Raw genomic sequence first — 22,299 nt, forward strand, 5'->3', positions numbered from 1 at the left:
TTGAGAGATGTAAAAATTGAGATTCTGCATAAGCATTCAGGAAGTCTGACTTCAGCAAATTCTTTCTAGATGACTTTCTGTGCATTTCCTGTTGGGTTAATGGTGGGTTAAACAGAATCTTCTTCTGGTTCAGTTCTGGTTATTGGAAATCTTTCTAAAAGGCTTTCTAAGTTTAATATTTATCTAAACTTAGTGTAGGGTGCATGGCTGGCTCACTTGATTAAGCATCTGCCTTCAGCTCTGGCTCAAGTCATGATCCCAGAGTCCTTGGATCCAGCCACATCAGGCTCCCTGCTCAGGAGTCTGTTTCTCCCTCTCCCTCTGCTCTTCCCCCTGCTTGTGCTCTCCTGCACTCTCTCTCTCTGAAATAAGTAAATAAAAAAAACTTTAGTATGTATCTAAACTTAGTAAAATATAAATTCTTCTTTTGGAAGTACCTTAAAGTACCACAAGATAGTAATTCAAACCACTAATTCTTAATGAGTAGAAATGTAGGAGGACCAATGTCAAGCCTGGGTCAATTTTAAACAGATTTGAGGACATAGAATTGAGTCTGGAGCCTCAAATCACCCTTTTCTTGTCCCAGCTTAATAAAGTGTGTCCCTTAATTGAGTTTTATATTATTTAGATTTCTATCATCCAACTCTAAGTATTTTGCTCGAGATAAAAATAGTCTTTTTATTGCCTATCTGACTCCACCCACCTGCTTTATCCCCTTATTATTTTTTAAAATCTGTAACATATTTTATATATCTGAGAATAAGGCCATATTATATTTACAATATAGCAGGTATAATGTATTTCTAGTAAACTTGTCTGCACAGGAATTTTTCCTTAACTCCCCCTATGTTTTTCTTAAAATCTATTTTTAATCCTACCAAAGTTTGCTATTTTTTTTTTTACCTGCTTTTGACTGTCTGAGTCTGATGAATCAAATCCACATACTTTTCCTAAACAGGTCTTTTTTTCTTGGTTTATATTGTGTATAATTGTGGACTGAAATCATTTTCTTAGACTCATTTCTCATTTTCTTGACACCTTTTACTATGTTAATACCGTTCGACTCCAGTTTTTCATTTAGATAATATCTGATGATGACAGCCATCGCAGTATAAGTTATATACGAGATAGTAGGGAGTGTATTTTGATGACTGCTCCTCTACACAAGACAGGCTATTAAGTCTTGTCCATCTTGGCTGATATCTTTGTCCACCTAGCTTAAGGGGATTACTGATTCCAGTTTCCTGACTCTCATGTTTCCCAATTGCAAATGGCATTTTTAGAAGCTACATAATAATGTTCATGAAAATAATCATGATTATCATGGAGGGAGTCACATGACCCACAGTTTATCATCAGGCACATCTCCAAGGCTGAATCATACAGAGAGGTATTTAGAACTTTTATATAATTACTCAGTTGGCATCCTATAACCATTATAGGTTTGTAAGGGAAAGAATCACAAAGAAGAAGGTCAGGCCAAAAACCCAAAACAAAGAGAATAAGACACTTAGAAATATTGGGGATTTGAACCTAAATTTCTCTGTGGACTTCTGGCCTCAATGAGTTGATTATTTACTAGTTCACAAAACATGGTCCCCAGACTAGCAACATCACTATCACCTGAGAACTTGAAGCGTTCTACTTCAAACTTAGTCAAACTCATGAAAAGGTCCAGGAATCCGTGTTTTCACACTCCCTCTGAGTGACTGTGAGGCATGCCAACATCTGAGACCAATGGAGCAGATGATCCTGGGAAAGCTAGGATTAGAGTCTAGTTAAAGCATTTTTTTATGATGCCTCCTTTTCTGTAGACTGTACCCCAGCTATTGGTTATCCTTCAGAGAGCAGAGTGACCTCCCAGGACAGAGAAGCAGCCACAGAACAAGCAAAACAAAACCAAAACCAAAAGTATAAATTATAAAAAACAGAGAGAGAGACTTTAATAAGAAATACCACATAGGCAGAAGCACTTTTAACTTTTTTTCACATTGAGAAATCTATTGCTGAAAACAATGAGCCAAGATGGTCCTCAAAGCTGGCCAGCTGGACATAGGATGTTTTCAAGTTGCTATTTTATGACATGTACTAAAATATCAGAGAAGTAAGTTAGAAAAGCTGTCAATTAATTCAGGTTTCCGCAGATGATTTGTCTTATTCCTAAGAAAGTTGCCACCTTTGAGTGAACAAATAATCCCCCTGATTATTGCCAATTTATCTTTAAGAAGTTCTTTTGTGGCTCTCTATGCAGGTTGTCCTATGCAAAACAGCGCATCTACCAAACCCAGCACTTGATGGTTGCAGACAGTTAACACTTTGAAACTGAATAATGCATGATGTGTGACGTTTACTAAGAATGAGTACATTTTATTAATTAAATATTTTTATCATGCCCCTTACATTTTTCTGTTTTGGAACATTGCAGTTTGATGACAATATATTTAAAATTCTATGTTATAATCACTGCATCTATTCCTTATATCAGATTTAAATAGAAGTGTACAACTTTTATTAATAAAAAACTTGTTTCTGGCTATTAATACTAAATATATATATAAATACTGGTGAAAAGAGAGTCATATTTTCAGCTTTTCATGCCACATATCTCCATTTGTCCTCCTCTAGACTTCCAATGAACATTCTTCTTCATGATGGGATGAAAATGGAGACTTTCATAGCATCTGGGGTGTAATCCTTGCCTATAGCATCTTTGTGTAGTATCCAAATAGTTCAGTGGGAACCTTTTTCCAAATGTTTAAGGGTAATACTAGTTGAGGGAGTCTCCCTTTTTGTGTAAAGTATTGTAATATCACTTGATATCAAGTTGATATCACTTGTCCTAGTTTTTCCCTTCTAACCCACCTTACTCCAAGCTAAATCTTTTTTTTTTTAATTTTCTGTAACTTTCATTAAAACCTTCATTAGGTGTTCATTATCTGTGGGCTATGTCATTTCTATTTCATCTCTTATTGTGCTCTTACATCTAGATTTTAGAAAACTGATGAGTATGGGTATGTGTGCTCATGACAGATCTTGTCCTCTACCAGGAAGTATATAAAACAACACTATCAACATGGCACATCTTCCTGGAGTGTCATTTTTACTCTTTAATAGTAGTTTAAATAAATTTTATAGTTACATTCAGTTTTAAAATAAATCAAGAGTCTTCCATGCTCATATAGGATTGCTTTGAGGTCAGTTTAAATTCTTCTGTAAAAACATCTGAGAAGACCAGCACCATATAAACTTTACATTCCAGCCAGCCATGCTGGCTTTGGCGTTATCTCACCTTAAAGCTGTCTAGACTATGGTTCTCTAGGTAAGGCCCCCCATGCACCAGGGACAATCCCTCTTTCTCCTCCTTTTCAGGAGGATTCACCATACAGCACTGCCGAAGGGTAGGTGAATTGTTGTACAAAGCTTGCAAATTCCAAAAACTCCTCTAGATAGCCAGATTTATATAACTTGCATGGATCAATTTGATCTGACCATCTCAGACAGGCTACTGAACCAACAGCTACTACTATAGGGATGTCAGATATGCCTCTAAATTGTTGAAATTCTTCTTGATCATCACTGGAACAGGTTCCCAGACAAAACAGAAGTTTTTAAAAACCAATATCCTAAAACATGTAAGAAGGTGTTGAGTATGACTTTTTTTGGGGGGAGGAGGAGTAGTGCTTATAACTTTGGGTTTAGTCTCAAACCAATTACAAAGAGGTAAGTCCATCCCTATTTTACAGAAAGCACAAAACTGCTGTCAGATATTCCTTCCATCATTGATGAAGGAACCAGCCTTTCTGAGAACCTCACCTACCATGCCATCTAGCCTACAACCAGAAGACAAAACTAGAGAAATGTTGGTTAGAGAACAATATTTCAGAGTATTAAGTTCTTTCCCAGGAGGAAAGTGCTGTGTTGGGCCAAGAGACTCCCAACCCTAAAGTTAGAAAGGAGCTTGAAATAATTCAACTTTATTGAGGTAGTTTTTGATGTATACAATAAAATGCACCATTTAAAATGTGTAGTCTAATGAGTTTTGATAAATATATACACGGATAGAATCACTACAATCAAGAGTAGAACATTTTCGCCACCCCAAAAGTTCCATCTTGTACCTTTGCAGTAAATTTCAACCCACTATAGGTCTTTTGCAACAGCTTATTTGCTTTCTGTTAATATTAATTAGCTTTCTCTATACAGCAACTTCACTGATTATCAGGGAAATGGAATTCAAAACTTCAGTAAGATATCACCTCACACCTGTCAGAATGGCTAAAAGCAATACAAACAACAGGTGTTGGTGAGGATGTGGAGAAAGGGTCACCCTCTTTTACTGGGAATGCAGACTGGGGCAGCCACTCCCAAAAACAGTATGGAGTTTCCTCTAAAATAGAACTACCCTATGAGCCAGTGGTTGTACTGTGGGGTATTTACCCAAAGGATACAAAAATACTAATTCAAAGGGACACATGCACCCCAATGTGCACGCATTGAAGTTCGCTTTGCAACTTCAATAGTAGAGTTATGGAACCAGCCCAAGTATCCATCAACTGATGAATGGATAAAGAAGTGGTATGTATAATATGTATGATGGAATATTACTCAACCACAAAAAACAAAATCTTGCTGTTTGAAAAGACATGGATGGAGCTAGAGTGTATTGTGCTAAACTGAAATAAGAGAAAGACAAATACCATGTGATTTCACTCATATGCGGAATTTAAGAAGCACAACAAATAAGCAAAGGGGAAAAAAGAGAGGCAATGAAGAAACAGACTGATAACTACAGATGACAAGCTGATAGTTTCCAGAGAGGAGGTCAGTGGGGAATGAGTTAAATAGGGAATGAGGGTTAAGGTGTGATAAGCACCTGATGTTATAGGGAAGTATTGAATCACTATATGGTACACTTAAAACAAATGTTACACTATTAACTGGAATTCATATAAAAACTTAAACAAGTTTTATATATAAGGAATCAAGTAGCATGTGCTTCTAGCATCTATTGTCTTTTGCACAGCGTAATGTTTTTGAACATTATTAAAGTTGTTGCCTAAATCAGTATTTACTCCTTTTTATTGCTAAGCTGTATTCCAATGGAGAAATACTACATTTTGTTTAATTTTTACCGATTGATGAATAATTACATTTCCAGTTCAAGGCTATTATAAATAAAGTTGCTATAGACCTTCATATGCGAATCTTAGAGTGAACATGGGCTTTCATTTATTGGTGTAAATGGGCTGGAATGGCAATATTGTCTGTTAAGTGTATGGCTAACTCCATAAGACAGTGTCAAAATTTTTGCTAAAATGATGTGTCACTTCACATTCCCACCAGCAATGTATGAAAGTAGTTTTTCTACATTTTGGCAACATTTGATATTGTTAATCTCTTAAATGTCATCTTTTCCATGATTTTAGTTTGCATTTCCCTAATGACTAATGATGTTGGGCTCTTATTGCCCATTCAAATATTTTCATGTGAACATCTGTTAAAATCTTTTGTTTTCAAGGTCAATTGTTTCTCTGCTTATTTTTGAACTTTAGGTTTTCTTTAAATATTCTAGATACAAGTCCTTGATCCTAAATGAGAATACATACGTGGTATCAATATTATGTGTGTGTGTGTGTGTATATATATATATATATATACACACACACATATATATATATATCTAAAATATCAATATATAAATTATATCCTTTGAGAAGCAGAGGTTTTTAATCTTTATGAATTCCTTTTTATATTTTATCTCTTATCATTTTCCAAGTCCTAAAAATTGTGTTTTTTTTTTTTTTAGGATTTTATTTATTTGTTCATGGGAGATGCAGAGGGAGAAGCAGGCTCCATCCCTGTACACCAGGATCACACCCTGAGCTGGAAGGCAGATGTCTGCCCAACTGCTGAGCCACCCAGGAGTCCCTTAAAAATGTTTACCCTCATCACCCCATAGGTTCTCCCAGAAGTTTTATATATTTACTTTGCAAATGAAGGTCTATGATTTACTTTGACTTTGAACTAATTCTTGAAATGTCTTTTTTCAAAATCATTTATTGACAATCCATACTTTTCCCCTTGAGTTACCTTGGAACTTTTGTTGTATGAATATATCTCTGGACTCTGTTTTATTGCAGTAACCAATATAAAAATCCATATGGCAATAGACAGTTTATTGATAAGTCTTGAAAACAGGTGGTATAAATCTTCCAACTTTGTTATTTTTTAAAGTATTTTGATTATTCTCAGTCCCTTTAATTTTGATGTAAATTATGTAGTCAGCTTGTTCATTCTTATAAAACTATTGGTATTTTATTTGGAAAAACTGATATCCTAACACTATTGAGTTTTAACAATACTGATCCATTAAAATGGTATGTCTTTCCATTTGTTTAGATCTTTTAAAATATCTCTCAGCAATGTGTATAGCTTTTAGTGTATAGGCTGTGGGCATTTAAAAAATGATCTGTAAGTATTTCTTGGGTTTGGATGGTTGGTATTGGAAATTCTCTCTTTAAAAAATTGTATTTTCTGTTGCATTGATTCTTGCATTTTAACCATATATCCTGAGACCTCAACAAATTCACTTAGTTCAGGTACTTGTTTTGAAATACGTGTAGTTTTCTTTCTGTACACACAATCCTGTTTCCCAAGAACAGTGACATGTAACTTCTTTCAGTTCCATATGCTTTAATTTTTTTTCTCTTCTTGCATAATTCTATTTGCTAGAAACTCCAGTGGAATATTTATTAGAAGTTTTAAAAGCAGACTTACTTTTTTTTCTCCCAGATTATTCCTACCAGTATATCATTTACATATATAATTTACCTATAACATTATGTAATTTTAAGGTATACAACCTGTTAATTTGATATATATTGCAAAATGATTACCACTCTAGTGTTTGCTCCATTATGTCACTAATTATCATTTCTTTTTGTGATGAGAGCATTTAAGGTCTACTCTTGGCAACTTTCAAGTAAATAATATTGTTAACGAATCATCTTATAACTGGAAGTTTATATTCTTTGGCCAGGCTTTCCTATTTCTTATTCTCAAAGTTAATAGAGGAAGACTGAATGTCCCTCTTTAAGTATGACATTAACTGAGGTTTTTCACAGATTCTCACTATTAGATTGAGTTTCCTTTTATTCTTGCTTTGCTAAGAAATTTATTTAAAAGGTGTTCAGTCTGGGGATCCCTGGGTGGCGCAGTGGTTTGGCGCCTGCCTTTGGCCCAGGGCGCGATCCTGGAGACCCGGGATCGAATCCCACGTCCGGCTCCCAGTGCATGGAGCCTGCTTCTCCCTCTGCCTGTGTCTCTGCCTCTCTCTCTCTCTCTCTCTGTGTGACTATCATAAATAAATAAAAATTAAAAAAAAAAAAAAAACTTTAAAAAAAAAAAAAGGTGTTCAGTCTGAATAAGAACATCTATTGAAATAATTGTTTCCCCCTTTATTCTGTTAAGATGGGGAACTCTTGTTTTCAGCTGTTAAAGCATCCTTGAATTCCTAGAATAAATGCTACTTGGTCATGGTATCTTTTTAAAATATGTATTGTGGACTCAGTCTGATACTTTGCTAAGAATTTTTGTGTCTCTGTTCATGAGACATACACTGGCCTTTAGGTTTCTTTTCTTTCTTTCTTTTTGTAATGCTCTTTTATTTTATAGTTTTTCTTTTTGTAATGCTCTTTTCTTTTTTGCTGAAGGTTTGTACTTGTCTGGTTCTAACATCATAAGACAACTTAACATGTGTTCCTCTATTATTTTCTTGAAATCATTTGTGTAGGATTGCTATTGTATTTTCTTTAAATGTTGTAGGTTAAAGCAAAGAAGTTGTCTGGGCCTGAAATTTCCCTGTGGAAAGATGTTAATTGTACTTTCTGTTTTTTAATGGACACATGGCAATTTCTATTTTCTATATGTTCTTGTTTCACTTTTGGTAATTTGTATCTTTCAAAGAATTTATTCATTTTGCCTAAATGACAAAATTTTTCAAAATGTGCCCTTATAATCCTTTCAATATCTGTAGAATTTGTAGTGATATGTCATTCTGCTATAGGTCATTTGTACTTTTTTCTTGGTTAATTGAGCTAGATGTTTACAAATGTAAATGATTTTGCTAAAGAACCACTTTTTATTTCATTTTCTTTTTATTCCTTTTATTGATTTAGTAGCTTTATATTTTCTTAATTTTCTCTTTTGAAAGCTTTTTAATATTGAAGCTTTGATAATTTTTGACTTTCCTTACTTTTTAATATAAATGTTTAAAGCTATAAATTTCCCTCTGAGTACTGCTTTATTTGTATCTCACAATTGTTTATATGTTTTCTTTCATTATCATTTGCTCAAAATATTTTGTAATATGCTATGTGACTTCTCTAATCTTTGGTTATTTAAGATAGTATTCCTAATTTTCCAAACATTTGGCAGTATTCCATGACAATCTAAAAAACACAATCAGATCGTTAATTTAATGATGTTGTAGTTAACATACTCAATTTGAGTTCAGTAGTTTTGTATTTATTGAGACTGTATTCATGGCCCAACAGATTATTTATCTATTTTTGGTAAATGTCCCATTGGCACTTGAAATATAAGATTCAGTGTTCAATGAATGTTGATTATATCAAGTTAGTTGATAGAGTAATTCAATAATTTTTACTTAAATTAAAAAAAATATTTCTAATGATTACTGAGCACAAAGTGCTAAAGTCATCATTCAAGAATGGTACCAACACATTTATATTATTATGTCTTAATGAATTTTTCCTTTTATTATTGACAAATTTCTGTCCCTGTCCTTGATAATTTCTTGTCCTACAATCTGTTCTGATATTAATATACCCACTTCCACCTTCCTTATGATTAACGTTTTTATAGCATATCTTTGTTCATCCTTTTACTTTTTAAGCTATGTATGTCTTTATATTTAAAGAGCATTTCTGGGCAGCCCGGGCGGCTCAGCGGTTTAGCGCTGCCTTCAGCCCAGGTCGTGATCCTGGAGACCGAGGATCGAGTCCCACGGCCGACTCCCTGCATGGAGCCTGCTTCTCCCTCCGCCTGTGTCTCTGTCTCTGTCTGTCTGTCTGTCTCTCTCTCTCTGTCTCTCATGAATAAATAAAAATCTTTAAAAAAAAATAAAGAGCATTTCTGTTAAAAAGAAAATCAAAAACGTATCTTGTCGATAGATCTACATTTTTGTCATGTTTTTGGTCCAGTCTAATAACTTCTTTTAATCAATTGGTTTGATCTGTTTATATTGTAAAATCTGATATAACTGAGTTTAAACGCAAAATGTTTGTTTTCTTTTCATACCATTGTGGGTTTTGTTACTTTTGTTGTTCCCTTGTCCCCCTTTTTCCTGCCCTCCCTTGGATTAAGTTCTTTTTGTCTTTCATTTTAAATTATTATTGAAGTATAATTTACGACTTTATTTCATTTGTATCTTATTAGGTTATTATGGGGTTTATAGTAACTAACCTTATCAGATTCTACTTAAAAATATGGTAACACTCCATACGCTGTAAGACTTTAAAAGTTTACTTCTAATTCCCTCCCATCCTCCCATCCTTTATACTGTTGTAATACATGTTATTTCTACATGGGGGATAATTCTGTAATACATTGTTACTCCTCAATCATTTATCCTTTTCTTTAAATTAATTAATTGATTAATTAATTAATTAATTAATTAATGAGAGAGAGAGAAGCAGGCTCCCCACGGAGCAGGGAGTCCAGTGCGAGACTCATCCCAGGATCCCGGGATCATGACCTGAGCTGAAAGCAGAGGATTTGCCACTTAGCCACCCAGATGCCCTTCATCATTTATCTTTTAAAGAAATTTTAAAATGTGAACAATAGCCTCACCTGGGTAGCCCAGTCAGTTAAGTAGCCATTTCTTGATTTTGGCTCAGGTCATGATCTCAGGAATTCAGCCCTGTGTTACTCCCCTACTCATTGGGGAGACTGCTTCAGAACTCTCTCTGCCCCCCCAGAACCCCCTAAAATAAATAAACAAATCTTTAAAAAATGTGAACAAGATATCATTTTTATTTACACATGTAATTATCATTTAAGAAATTCTTCATGGTTTATTCAGATCAGTTTCCGTTTAGTACTATTTTTATTGTCCCTGGAGAAATTTTTTTTAACCATTCCTTATAATGCGTATCTAGTGGTGATACATATTTTTTAGCTTTCATTTGTCTAAATATGACTTATGTTCTTGTTCTCTGAGTATAAAATTCTGAAATAACTTTTTTTAGTGCCCTAAAGTTCTGTTTTCTCATGGCTATCATTGTTTTTCAGGAAGTCTCAAATCATTATCTTTTTCATATGTACAAAATGTTTTTTTCTATGATTGCTTTAAGGATTTTCTCTATTTGATTATGGCATGCCTTGGTGTGGCTTACTTCATAGTTCATTTTATTCTTGCTTTTGAGTCATTGAATTTCTTACCTCATGATTTCTTCACAATTTTTTTTTTTTTTTTGCTGATTTCCCTTTTGTCATTGAAATTAAACATGTCAGACCACTTTAAATTGTCCCACAGGTCACTATGGTTTTGTTCATTTTCTTTTAGACATTTTCTCTCTGCTTCAATTTGTATATTTTCTATTGCTGTGTCATGAAATGTATATATATATATATTTATAAATATTTAATATAAATATATGTATATATGTTTCTGTGTGTGTGTATATATATATATATATATAGAGAGAGAGAGAGAGAGAGTAGATAGATATATAGTCAGATAGATCTATATCTTGGTAATGTTCTTTACACTTAGCTTAGCCTTACTTCTAAGGTACTGAAGTCTCTTGTTGTCTCCTATGATAATTCAACAAGGTTTCTCCATTCTGGCTGATGGGTATGTGAATGCCTCCCGGGGTAGTCTGATCTCTGGGAATTGTTCTTACTAGCTCTCCATTAGCTATCTGCTTGGAATTTGGAATTTTATCCTATGCTTGATAGCTTAGCATTCAAAAACAGACTTAAGAAAAACACCACAAATGTTTCTAGAGTTCTTCCTCTGTATATTTAATCCTCTCTACACTCTTCCAAGAAAACTGCAGCTTCCTGAGAAAACCTTAATTCTTATCCTGGTGTAAGTTCAATGAAACGGCCATGCTGTGCTTGGGTTTCCCCTCCATGTGTGGCAGTCCACAGTGTTTCTCCAGGTCAAAAGCCAGGAAGATTGAAGAGCACACCTTTGTTACCTTTCTCTCAGAGATCACAATGTTCAATTCCTAAAAGCAGTTAGTTCATATATGTTTTCAGGGGTCTGGCTGTTTGGGTTTGGGCAAGACCAAATTGCTTACTTCAGTGTGGTATATAAGCCTTAGGAAATGGCATACGGTGACAAGTCAAGAGGCTTCTTTTAATGTCTGAAAGTGATGTCAGTGTTATAGGAAGAGGAAGCTTTCAAAGTATGTTTGGTGACAAACAGAAAAGAAAAAGTAAAACCATTTCATATTTGCAACTCTCCAAGTTGAGACTGTTTAGTAGACTAGGAATTAGGATAATAATACTGCTTTTTAGAAATTCTTTTCTTGGTTTGCATCTGTATAGGGAAATAATTTGAGCAGAAATAAAAGTGGAATGGTTGCTCTGGTGTTGATATCAAGTTCAGAGGAGACTGATGTCCAGATTCCTGGTTTGCATTAGAGAAACCAACTTCTTTATGCTCCGATTTAAATCCCTGTTAAGTTCAATATGGTTTCCTTCAGTATTTACATCACTTCTGCCAAGTTTCATAATGTCTGCTTGGATATCTGATCATATTTTGTTGTTCTTTTAACCTCTCTCTATACTTTGAATCCCACAGAGTTATTATTTCTGGGGATTGGTGGTGGGATCAATTAAACCACTGAGAAATTTAGAATATTGCTTTTCTGTGGACCATGCCTCTAGGGAAAAGAGAATCAATCAAAATCAAAAATTCCTCACCACATTTATCTATAAACACAATGTGCTGAAGTGGAATAAATCTTGGGGTAATTTAGCTTAGACATTCTGTGATTTTGACCTCTGAACTTTTGTCTATGAGACCTGTCTTTCTCATCCTCTTTGCTTATTTTAATTACTATCTGGGGCCCAGCTAAAGTTCCATTTCATCTACCAAGTCTTTCTTGACCACATCAGTGCATATTGATCTCTTTGCCCTCTAAATTCTTAAACCATTTTGTGACTTGCATATAATTGACCATATATTGTTAGATATTTCACATATTTAATTTATGCAGTGTTCTTATTTCTATCTCCACATATATGAAGTAATTACTATTTGCTTGTTTGCTCATTTATTCAATATTCATTAGATATCTGCTCCTTTGGGCATTGTGCTAGGAGATATCTATATTGATGAAGTAAACAGACATAGTCCCCACCCTCATGTAGTTTGCAGTGACAGAAGACATATGGATCAAGAAAAATATATACAAATGTATAATAATAAATTGTGATAAGTTTCTTGATAGAAAGGAACTGGGTTCTATAAAAACTATTAAATGAGAATTAATTAACTTTGGGTGTTTAGGAAAAGTCTATCCATGAAAAAGATAATTGTGCTATGAAGAATGAAAAGTAGTTAGCTAGGCAAAGAGTGTAGGAGAAGAATCTTCTCAACATTAGACATGGTATTATACAAAACTATGGGCTGGTAGGAATTCAACAAAATAAAGAAAGTGGAAGACAAATCGTTGTTAGAGCACAGCTGACATTAGTAAGGGATGAGTTTGAAAAGGAAGACAGATTTGTGGGTCCCTATAGCTCCATTGTAGAGAAAATTGTATTCTCACATCTATAGAAGTTACTTAATTGGGACTTCTGGGTGGTTCAGTCAGTTAAGCATCTTGATTTTGGCTCAGGTCATGACCACACGGTTGTGAGATCAAGCCCTTCCTTGGGCTCTGTGCTGAGCATGGGGTCTGCTTAAGATTCTCTCTCTCCTTCTCCCTCTGCCTCTGCAGGCTCGCACTCCCCAACCCCCAAACCGAGCAATCAAAAAGAATTTGGTTAATCATTATATTGTGAATAAAAATGAGCCTAGGAGGCAGAACATTACTTAAACGATGAATAACCTAATCCCTAAGAGTATAAGATAAAGATGTGCTAGAGTGATAGTTTTCAAACTTTAGTGTTAATCAAAAAAAATCTGTGTGCTTATTAAAAATGGAGATTGCTGAGATTTCTGCAGAATCTCAACCTGAGAGGTTTTGCATCCTTATCTTCTGTGTTTTTATAAATACCTAAGCTATTCTTTCAGATGTAGGTAGTTATGATTCCATTTTATGAAATATAGGTCTAAGCAATTAATCTTTTCCTTTTAAAAAACAAATATTAGACTAGAAATTAAGCTGAGCAACTACAAGGGGAATAAATAGAAACATAGACAACTTACTGGAATAAAAGGTCTGTATAAGAATTTGTTGTGCAATGGAATATAGATTAAGTATTGAAATATTAAAAGTTCCACTCTTAAACTCAAAATTACAAAAGTCCCAACTTGATTTCTCAACATCAAAGAATAGGTAGCAATGCCTGATAGAGCTTTTCATCCTGCACAGTACTTGTCATAGAGTTGGGGTTTAATGCATAAATGTTGAATGCATGAATGACTGCATTAATGAATATTTTCCTGATACCTCTTATCTTGCTTTAATTTTCCCAACATACTTACCACACTCCTCATAGCTTAGGGGAGAGGCAAGGTCCTGATAGTTTCCGTAACCAATGTATTGCATCTTGGAATAATTTGAATAAAATACTGTCTGGGAAAGAACAAGGATTAACCCAAAGAAAATGATATTCAGCCTATATACTCATAACACTTCATAAATGTTTTATATACGTATGTAAAGTAATTATGTTATTTCAAATTGGACTGAGGTTCTTAAGAGTAGGAACTATGTCTTTATTATGTATAAAGTCACCCATTGTCTCTGCTTTGGTTGATACTAAAATAATTTATGTTGAATTAAATTATGATTATATTGTGAATTTTGGCACCTGGATTGAGACAATTTTTGGGATAAAAAACATCTTTTTAATATTTCTCAATTCTTACAGTTGTACTTTTCATCGTTCTCCCAAATCACAATGGGAGCCAAAGACACAGACATTGACAATGCAAGCACCATTGAGGGAAAAGATCAGCACTCCCCAGCTCTAGGGTTAGAATTTAAGTTATGGAAAAAGTTCTATAACAGATGCTGAAATGCCACATTTTGTTGACCTTGAAACTGGTGCCAGCAACAATAGAACAAACTGTCATTAGATAGAGATAACCTTAGTTTGTGGGTTGAAGGGCTGAGGAAATACATAGGTTGATAAAGAATGATCTCAGAACTCTGAGCTGGGTGGTCGAAGGTCCATAATTTGGGAGTTGGGTCATCTGAATCCAGAGCTATAATCTAATGATGATGGCAGTGGAAATAGAATGGGAGTTATATGGTGGTGTTCAATTTGTAACACAAGCAGATGCCATTTGGCCAATAGAGGTTATTCCATGTGTGAATTTTGGAGATGGAATCACATGGGAAGGCATGGGTAGCAGAATATAGGTCAGGTGAAAATGGTTTGTTAAGAAGGCCATAAGCTGCAGCTTATGTCAGGATCTCAGCTTTAGAAAGGGGGCTGGAGAACTAGAAAACTAGGTAAATTGATGTGGAAATCATGCCAAATCAATGTCCAGCAAAAGACTTCTAGTTAATCTGTTATATTGATATGACAGTCACTTTACATATGTGGAGGGCTGCAGAATGTGCATAAACAATTCACTTAAACTGCACTTGATCTGATCATTTTATAAGGCTGACCTCACTCATTTTGAAGCAAGCAGTAGACAGAAGCAGTATTAACTTGCTTGGTTAAGAAAAACATTGCCTTAATAGCCTTAGTATTATTTTACAGAAGAGCTCCCCGCCCCCATCCACTAAATCTTATTTATGAAGAGCATTTTCAGTTTTTCTCTAAGAACATTTTCAACGGACGATTTTGTGTCAGCTGGTGCCTGGCTCTTCATCAGCTTCTTTCTAAATTTAATTTTCCTGTTTCCTTTCCTTGCTCCACTGAGCCCTTCCTTAATTATCAGATTACAGTGTTCAGCATGATTCCTGGAATTGTTCGTTTTGTCAACCAGAAAGAAAACAGACCTTTGATATATGTAAGACTGTGCCTTCTCATTTAATGATTCTCCAATTAGTGTCCCAGTCAATCTCAGGAACTGCATCTAAAATAACCAGTGAGCAAACTTCCCTTCTTTGCTGCACCCCAATCTCTCTTCCACTGTTGGCTTTCTCCTTAAATTATAAGATAGGATTTTGGTGAAATAGTCATATAATGTTATGTGGATATCACATCATTGGGCTCAACTCTCTTACTCAGTGAGTCTGTCCTAATCTCTTTTCATGTAGAACTCAGGATGTGCATGTCTTGCTCTGCCCCTGTACCTAACAAATTTTACTTTCATTAATTATGTAAGTAGCTATTATAAGCTTTTGGGTGCACTGAAAAGTACTTTGGCCAAAAAGCCAAAGTAATACATCAGGGCTGGTTTCATGGATATGCAACCCACAGAGCTACAGGGACCTGTATTCAGAAAGGCCCCACCTTTGATTTAATGCTGTGGTGCTGGTGTTTGAAATTCTTAACAGTCTTATCTTTGAACTTGTATTTTGTAAGTGGCATTTGATGGCGATGGAGCATGTCTATGAGTAGAGAAGATTAGAACAAAATGTATGCTCACGTTTCTGGCTACTTCATTTGCATGTCATGCTTATGATGTTCCGTGAGCATAGAATTCTGGTGGATGGAAAACATATGGATGTCCAGCAGAACAAAAAGGGAATATAAGATAAGTATATTATACCTACAACTAAGCTAGCAATTGTGAACCAATCTGAGGTGCTGTGCTTTCTATCTGAACCCGAACTTGCTTCAAATGGAGAAAGAGGTCAGTGACACTCTAAAAATATACGGATGACTGTGAAATAATAGAAAATAAGTATGTTGGTTTCTGCCTCAGTTCCTAGAGCTTCTAAAACCTTTGTAATTTCCAAAGTGATAAGAGCGCTATGAGCGTCTTTCATGCTAATATTTGGTTTTTGATCCTAGTTCCTGACATAACATCTAAAGCCCTTGCAATTCCCTGGGTGATAGACAGGAGTGCCCTTGGTCTAAGGAGTGTCTCTTGGTAGGCTCCTGGATAACTTCAGGATACAGGCTGGTTACCAGAAAGATGAATCCATCATTAGAATCTTGAAATGTTCAGCTCTACCCTTCATCCTCTAGAACGAGGAGAGGGGCTGGAGACTGAGTTCATGATAAATCACACCTTTGCACTGAAGCCTCCGTAATAATCCCAGGTGTGGGGTTTGGAGGGCTTCTGGGTTGGTAAACACATCCATGTGCCAAGGGGATGATCAACTCCTATTCCATGGAACAGAAGAAGCTCCTTTGCTTGGGATCCTTTCAGACCTTGCTGTACACGTCTTCCATCTGGATATTTATCTGTATTCTTCATCATATCCTTTTATAATAAATTGGTAAATATAGGGTGTTTCCCTGAGTTCTGTGAGCCATTCCAGCCAATTACTGAACCCAAGAATATGTCATGGGAACCCCACTTAATTGTCATCAGTCAGAACCACAGAAGACAATCTGGAACTTGAGATTGGCATCTGAAGTAAGGATGAGAGACAGTCTTGTAGGACTGAACCTGTAATCTTGGGGATCTCCAGATAGTATCAGAGCTGAGTTACAAGATATCCAGCTTGTTGGAAAATTACTGGTTTGGGAAACCTCCTCCCTGATGCACACGCACATACACATACACACACAGCTAGTGATCAGAGGTGTCAGAAGTGAAGCCTTCTGTGTGAGTAGTAGTAAAGGGGAAACACTAACAGTATTTTTTTTTCTACACAATGTCCAAGGAATCATGTTGTATCCTTTCTTGCTCATGTTACTTCCCTGTATTAACCAACCACTTAGGCTGAAAATGATGACATAGAAGGAAAGGGAGATAGGGAAACCATAGTTGCTTTCCTTCTTCGCTCAGCAGTAAGCTTCAAGTAGAGAATATTGGTATAATGTGTGCACATCAAGAAGTGAAATAAAAACAATTGAGGTATTTTATGCAGTATTTCCATTGTTCTAAGGACAACATGATGAATATGCATGTACAAGCTACAAAATATGAATTGTATAATTTTGGTGATTCTGCAGTTGAGTTAAATGTTTCTGTGTTTGGATTTAAAATAGGTATTGCATGATATATACAGGAATGGTAAAATTCATGTTAAAAATAAAAATTTTAATATTTTCTCTCCTTAGAATGACATCCAATGCAAACAAACAAACAAACAAAAAACACCATGACGAGTCAGGAGAAAGACCAGGAAGAAAGGGAAAAGTTTTGTTTTAGCACCTTTAATGGCACTTTGTTCCCACTTTTCAGAGAAGAAGCCATACATTTTCATTTTACTTGGGACCCTGCAATTTTATAGCCTGCTCTGTAGAGTGTTCTCAGGATCACTTCTATTTCTCCTTTCTTTATTCGTGGCTCTGGGAAGAGGCTGAGCGAAAGACCTGTCTGTGTAAACCTCCACAGTGTCATGCTACATCATACAGGCTGGTGACTTTGGTACATCTAGAGGGCAGTCTTTATTTAAAAAAAAAAAAAAAAGTCCTTATTTTCCAGAGATGGAGACTCCATCAGAGAAGAGGTCTTGCTGTGTGAGTCCTTGCATTGCCTTTTTTCCCCTTTTCTTTATTCACAGTTGATGGTGGCCCCACAGCACTTTGGTTACCCGAGGCTTTAGAGTCAAAAATGGAGAGGACTCAGCTTCAAATGATGCATCAGTTCTAGGTTACTGGCAGCTAAGAACACACAGTTGGAGTTCTATAGTTAGTGACTCTGGTCCAGCATAGCTCTTAGATGTCAAGGCCCTGAACCTGTAGTAGCATCATCGTGTGAGTGAGTTTGTGTGTGTGTGTGTGTGTGTGTGTGTGTGTGTGTGTGTTTGAGAGAGAGAGAGAGAGAGAGAGAGTAAGGGCATGTGTTAGTAGTGACAGAAGACCATGTGTGGGGATCATTTTTCTTCTTCCCCACTTCTCTACAATGAACCTACCCAAACAATGAGAATTTTCTGAAGATTATTTTCTTCATGTGAAGACCATACAGTATGTGTTCTAACTTTTAAAATACTGGCTTCTTCTGATTATAGAAGTAGCACATAGGCTACTTTGGAAAATATATGACAGAGTATAAAGATGAAAGAAAAAAATACCTATAATTTCATCGAGTAGCCAGTACTAATATTTTAGTATATTTTTGTCTCTTTCTCTTCCTTTCCTTTTCCTCTTTCTCTCCTCCTAATGAAGCCCTTCTTCATTTCCCTCTTTATGTATAACATGCAGCATTGTGGGTTTATACTCTTTTTGTAGTTTTGTCACTTGCCTTCTTCTTTAACATTTTGTGAACCTTTCCCATGTCGTTAACTTGTCTCTGAAAACGTTGTTTTAAAAGTCACGTCAGAACAGTGCTTACATAGATGTGCTGTAGTTTGCAAATCAGTCTCTTAACACTTGTACATGTGGGTAGTTTACAAATTAATCTTCTAAGGCCGTTTATGTATGATGTCCACACTTCTTAAACATTTAGAAAATATCATAGAGACTAGTTATGTCCACAATATCCATTGAATTAAGCAATGGCCAATCTGGTACTTTCTGTAGTTTTAAGATTTAGATTACAGTACAGTCAATTCAATCAATTGCATGGTGACAAAGAATTTTAAATGACCAAAAATAGAATAGATTCAATTTGATATCCGTGAATAGGAATAGCTTTAGTCATCACAAGATTAATCAGTAAGGTGTTAACATAAACCAATAAAGCAGAGAGACTTCACATTAAGAACTTTATATCATTTAAAGTCTCACCCCATTATCCTTTCCATGCAAGTGCCCTCAGGCTTTCGAATTAATTGCGTGCGGTTTAAGAAGATTTAAGATGAGGGCGATACACTCAGCAGAGAGCAAACTTGACCATTGCTATCTTACTTTAATTAATCTCTTTATTCTCTATCTTTTCAGTTCACCCAACACCTGAATCAAAAAAAGTAAAATCATGTCCTTTTGAGGTGAGGAAACAATTGAGTTACAAAGTAATCTGATATAGAGAGGATCAAGGGCTGTAAAACTTAGAATTCCTAACAAGTGGACCAGAATTGAAAATCCTTTTACTGTGGGTTTTTCATGCTTCAGTGGCAGACTTTTCTTCCAGGTTCCCTGGATCGTGCCCTTAACCCCTTGGGGTTTGTGAGCATAAAGCTTTCTCCCTTTGACTTACAGCCTAGGCTAGCATTCTAAAAATGATCAGGTTCAAAAAGCTACAACTTTTTTTTTTTTAACTCTGTAAGAATTTAAGTCTCCTTTAGAAACCAAAATCCTCTTGAGACAACTGAAAAGTGCTTTCTTTTTCCATAGCAACCCTTTTATTGTACATTTGGGAACTTGGTAAAATTGTACTTTTGTTCATGCATTCATTCATTTACCCTCGAATATTTATTGACTACATATTATGCTCGACACCATGCTATATGAATAAAAACCATAGCCTCTTTCGTCTTGGAGCTTACTTTTTGGGGAGAAATAGGCATCAATCATATGATCAAAGTGAAATAACAAATGTGAAAGATGCTGGGAGAAGAGGTGATTGGTGTTATAAATGCCTATAATAGAGAGATAATAGTCACAGAGAATAGGAAGCTTCTGTGAGATTAAAAGATGAGTAGATATGTGCCATGGGAATGGGCAGGGGAAGTAAGAGCATTTCAGAAAAGGGAATTGTATTGGCAAAGGCTGTGAGGAGAAGCAGTATAGCAAGTAAGAGTGTATGACCTGATCAGATTCACATTTACAAAAGATCACACTGGCTATAGTGAACTAAGTAGATGGGTCTTGAGGTCCTAAAGCTGTGAGCTTCTCTGGGTTGCTGACGAAATCCCTGCTATAAAAACCCTCAGAGATGATACAGATTAGTCATATAAAAATGTTGCTAAAGCTGTTCACCAGTATACTGTATTATTTACAATTCATTTTACTCAAACCATGAAAACATAATTAAGAAAAAAAAAAAAAGGTTGCACCATTAAAGGCCCTGTGGTGCAAACCATGTTTGACAGAGAAATAGTCTGATAAGAAAAGACAAAACATAGCATCTTCAGGCATCGTCAGAAATGTTCTGTTCAGGAAAAAGATGACAGCAAAGTAGGAGGACCCTAGGCTTGTCTTGTCCCACAATCACAACTAGATAACTATCAAATTATCTTAAATACCCCAGAAATTGACCTAGCGATTGACAGAACAAACCCCACAGCTAAAGGGAGAGAAGAGGCCATATAGAAGAAGATAGAAACTGATCCTGGGTGCAGAGGGGAGGAAGCTGTGGTTACAAGTGAGAGAGGAAGACACAGAGGAATGCACACGGAGAACTTTCCCCAAAGCCATTGTCTTTGAAAATAAGAGGAGCTAAATTTCAGGAGTTGTCACAACCAGCAGGGCTTTAAGACTGGAGTTTAAGGTCAGCAGCTTGGCTAGGATAGAGCCCAGAGGGCACTGTGCTGCTCCTGGAAAGAAGGCAAGCAAACAACCTGGGGACAGTGTGGACACAAAAATCTGAAGAATGCCTGGAGCACAAAGGGAAAGATTATTCACTCTTCTCAGAGCTATTCCCTCACAGGCAACATTCATAGAAGCACATCTGTGGGAACAAAGAAGCTGGCTGGTGCCATTTCTCCACCACCACCTCTCAGCATAAACATAGAGCCGCCTGAAGGAAGCAGCACAACACCAATACTGGAGACCTAACTTGCTTACGTCAAGCCCCACCCCCCTGACCTTGGCAGGACTGTCTTGCTCAGTCATGCTTGATTCAGTCCCAGTGGGCTACTCCCCTACAAGACCAGCCCAAACGCCTGCCCACACCATGTCTCCCAACCAGAGAGATCTGCAGGATCTCCTTTCTGGTGGAAATGGTGGCAGGTCTCCTTTCACAAGAAGACCAGAGCCGCCTACTTAAAACTTGTCACATTCAGGCCAGGGACCAAATACTGCCCACAGAAGGCAAAGAGAAAGCCTCTGCAGATGACTGGCCTGAAGGATAGAGCAGCCAAAATACAACAGCAGAGTGCATGCAGTACCCACCACACAAACTCCCTGAAGTACCAGGCCCAGTGCACTACTTGACCTTTTCTTCATAAGGCCGTTATTTCAGGAGCAGAGGCATTACTAGCTCTTCTAACACAGAGAAGAAGGCAGAAACTCGAACAAAATGCCAAAGTGGAGGAATTTATCCCAAATGAAAGAACAAGATAAGGCCACACACAGAGATCTAAGTAAAAAGGTGTAAGTATCATGCCTGATGGAGAATTTAAAGCTATAATAATAAGAAAACCCCTGGGATTGAGAAAAGATTACACATCAGTGAGACCCTTACCATAGAGATAAAAGAGTTAAACCAGAAACGGAGATGAGGAATGCAATAAACAAGATACGAAACAGATTTGATGAAAAGAACATCAGGTTGGAAGAAACAGGAAAAAATCCATGGCCCAGAAGACAAAATAATGGAAAATAATGAATAGAGAAGGAAGAATTATGCAATATGAGACTAGACTCTGGGAACTCAGCAACTCCATCCAACGTAATAAGATTCATATTATAGGAGCCCCAGAAGAAGAAGAAAGGGAAAAGGGAACAGGAAATTTACTTGGAATTTTCTGAAAATAGTTGAAAACTTCCCTAATCTAGAGAAGGAAACAGACATCCAGATCTAAGAGGCACAGAGAACTCCCATCAAAAAAAAAAAAAAAAAAAAACTTAAATTTACAAAACAGAGTGATAAAGAAAAAAATGGTAAAAGCTGCAAGACAAAAGTTCTTAACTTATAAGGGAAAACCCATAATGTTAACTGCAGATTTCTCAATAGAGATGTGGCAAACCAGAAGAGAGTGGCATGATATATTCAAAGTGATGAATGAGAAAGACCTGAAGACAGGAGGACTCTATTCAGCAAGGCTACCATTCAGAATAGAAGGGAGAGAATCTTTCAGACAAACACTAAAGGAATTAATGACCATTAAACCAGCTCTGCAGAAATATTATAGTGGACTCTTTAAATAAAGGAGAGACTAAAAGTGACAGGAAAGAATCAGAGAAAATCCCCAGAAACAATAAAATAAGTAATAAAATGGCAATAAGTACATATCTTCCAATAATTAC

At 36.1% G+C, this 22,299-nt stretch overlaps 1 long non-coding RNA gene across 1 annotated transcript in view; it reads left to right on the top strand.

Annotated features, from left to right (window-relative positions):
* The window catches only part of LOC111098699, a 61,276-nt gene extending 54,030 nt beyond the window's left edge, over nt 1-7,246 (top strand). Inside the window, exon 3 of the long non-coding RNA XR_005369236.1 lies at nt 5,807-7,246. This is a non-coding gene — a long non-coding RNA (uncharacterized LOC111098699). The remainder of the gene's footprint in view (nt 1-5,806) is intronic.
* Nucleotides 7,247-22,299: the final 15,053 nt, after the last annotated feature.

Source organism: Canis lupus, chromosome 14, assembly GCF_011100685.1.
Source record: "Canis lupus familiaris isolate Mischka breed German Shepherd chromosome 14, alternate assembly UU_Cfam_GSD_1.0, whole genome shotgun sequence".
Lineage (NCBI taxonomy): Eukaryota > Metazoa > Chordata > Mammalia > Carnivora > Canidae > Canis > Canis lupus.